Source organism: Parasteatoda tepidariorum, chromosome 9 (assembly GCF_982258835.1).
Source record: "Parasteatoda tepidariorum strain Cologne lab strain chromosome 9, Ptep-v5.0, whole genome shotgun sequence".
In the NCBI taxonomy this organism is placed as follows: Eukaryota; Metazoa; Arthropoda; class Arachnida; order Araneae; family Theridiidae; genus Parasteatoda; species Parasteatoda tepidariorum.
The window spans coordinates 40570670-40573971 of record NC_141763.1 but is presented as its reverse complement, the minus strand read 5'-3'; positions in this window follow the sequence as shown (position 1 = coordinate 40573971).

The window sequence follows — 3302 nt, the reverse complement described above, 5'->3', positions numbered from 1 at the left end:
TAACGCAAATGTGGGTTAATTCCATCAAAAAGTCCTCCATTAAGACAAATTTCTCCTAATACTTGATCCAGGAGTTCCCTTGTCTTCTGGATTGGATTCAAAATTACAAGGCTACGGAATTGAACATTAGTAGTCTTAAACCCAAAAATTGGGTTAGCTGTTCAACGACGATTATAAAAAAAATGCTTGATCCAGGAGTTCCCTTGTCTTCTAGGTTGGAGTCAAAATTACAAGGCTACGGAGTTTAACATTGATAGATGTATATTCAGAATTAGGTCGGCTATTCAACACCGGTAGTAAAATAAACTATCAGAAAACCACCTTTGTTTTCATTTAAAAGAAAAGTAAATTATTTTCCGAACAACCCAATAGATAACTAAAAAGTATATAGAGTATTTTGCCATTTCGTCTACACCCTTCTAACGGTTGAGTTCAGTCGAGAAGAAAGAGGCTTCTTTTAAAAGGCAAAGTGAATCACGTGACGGATCTTTTGTCGTTAAACTATTTTGTGTAAAAATAAGTTATTTTAATCTCAAGGAATGAAAAGAAGACGAGTGTAATGGGTGATGAGAGAGGGTGTAACAATGTTAGGCATAAGATCCGTGAGTTCTTGGGAAAATCCTGTGGGGTGGCTCTCGAATACCTGCCCATAGCTCAAACACGATTTATCTCTGTTTAACCAAAACACACCTATGAAACAAATTTAAGAAAGATGCGCAACTTAAGATACGTACCTTTTATCTTTAAGACTTTGGAAAAGAAAAAAAAAAGAGAAAGAAAAGAACAAAGCTAAACAGTTTATGTTAGAAGGATTTCTAAGTAAGCTAGGCTGATTTATGCAATGTTTGAAGAAATGTGTTTCTTGCTTGTTCCGTTTGACAAACCATATTTGCTGATAGGGCTGATGATATTATCATTGTTTATTTTGGTACTGTTATTAGCTGCATTAAGTTTTTTTTTGAAAAAAATTCATAGATATTTTTAATTATTTTTTTAATAAGGTGCTTTGTCCTCTATTTTCGTTTTATTTTATTTTATTTTTTTAACTACAGGTTTTCTGGAAGACCCTGAGTCTTATCATTTGTTATTTTACTTCAGTTTGTTTAAATATTTGAATTTTAAATTATATTTTTTAATAAAACACTTCGTAATGTTATTTGCATAGGGATGGTCTAACCATTGGGAGAAAAAAAACTCAGAATCTCGCTCAAAAAATAATAATAATAATAACTATAATATTCTCGGAAAAAAGCAAAAAAATGTTTTTTATTATTATTATTGCAACAACATATTTCCCGAGAAGACTGAGATTTTCTTTTTGTCACTGTCTATTGTGATATTCTTTCAAATTATCTTAATTTGTTTTTTTTTCTCTATTAATTCATATAAATGTAAAATGATATTTTTTTAATTAATTGTTTTCTATTGCTGTTTTATTTGCACATGAGGCTTCGTTAAGTTTTAAATAAGAATTCCGCTATTGCTCCTAAATATAATTTAGAAACTAAATAAAGCAGCAGTTTTTTTTAAATTAAAAAAAAAAAGCAAAATATTTTCTGAGAAGGCAAAGAATTTTATCATTATTTCAATCATTAATTTTCTTTTGAAATTTATATAATTTTTAAGTAAAACTCGTGAAAATGTTTAGAAAATGAGAGGTTTGAAAATAAAAAAAGAGCAAATACTTTTTTCTTTTCTTTCTTGTAACCACATGTTTTTTGAGAGAATTGTGAGATTTATCATTGTTTATTTCAATGTTGTTTTTAACTACAAAATTTTTTTTAACATGATATTTCCGAATTTTATTTGTATAATGAAATGATTTAACCGTTAACAATAGAAACAGACTTGCGTCATTGCTTTGAACGTTACCTGATCAAATAAACAACACCTGTGGACCTTATGCGGGACTATTTTAAATCACCTGAACTAATCTTTCAACTGAGTGGGGTTCGTTTCATCAATAAATGACAACCATTGAAAATTGCCTGACCATTGAGTCAGAAATACAATGAAGTTACCAATAACAACTCTGGGAACAGTATTTGTAAGACAAACACGTGAGCTTATTCTTCTTTTTAAAACTTCTTTTCCTACATCCTGGTCATAAATAGAATATTGCCCGTTATAAACACAGTTACTGAATGTCTTTTATTCTTTTAAAGATCATCATTATCAGATTAGTCAGTTAAAATGAAAAGAAATGGTTCATAAAATGAAATAGTAAGAAAAAAATGGTAAAATAATTTATTAAATTTGCACTTTAATAATTCAACCAAAACACTCAAATAACTATAAAAAGATGATTATTTACTAAGTGTTTTTACTTAATACGGTTAAATAACCATAATTTTATCCTCTCAACTACGCCCTCCTTATGAAACCACTTAAGTTCCTTGAAACTGGATACATATTTTAGTCTAGAGGGCTAATCTGTGAACCTCATGACCTGCTATGGGGGTTCAAATCCCAGCTTTGACACCACAATATTTCTTCCATTCCTTCAACTCATGAAGAGTTTCCAATGTCCCACACTTCCCAATTGGAGAATACAGAACTCTCATTCCCGCATAAATGCAGAGTTGCTTAACAGAAGAAGTACAGTATCTCCCCTCTCTAACGATAGTTGGCACCATCAGAAAAAATAATTAAGCCACACTCCACAACATAGATGGCACCACGGTTCATTTTAAAAACAAAACTTAACTCCAAATTAACTTCCATTTCCATTACCTAACTAAAAGTCTAAATTCCATAATAAATCCCATTTTATTTATTGTTAAGTGATAATAGTTACAAATCTGTATAATTTTTTATTCGCGGCTTTTTAACCATACCAGATGTAAACGGTTTTAAAACCGCAAAGAAACGTTCCTAACTTACAGTTAGGAGCGTTTCTTTGCAGTTTTTCTCTAACTTACTGTTAGGACCGACTGCTGTCTGTCCATCTGATTGCCGTAAGGATTACGGTTGATCAGATGGGCAGACAGCGGTCGGTTATTTTACCGTAATTTTAGAATGAAAATTCTAACATACGGAATATAAATACTAAATCGGAGTCTATGAAATTGAAATAAAATAAATGTCAATACAAGATTTAGTGGCAAAGAAATCAGCAATTAATGTCAAATGATATTCAATTTAAATATCGAGGATCGTCTATTATTAAAGAAATCTCTTTTCTATGCTCTCTCTATTTTGTCAATACAATAATAAAGTCATAGAAGGCTATTACAAACTTCATTCTTCTGCATTGATGCTAAATGCCAGAACTTCCTGACATCGGAAAAAGAAAAATTAAA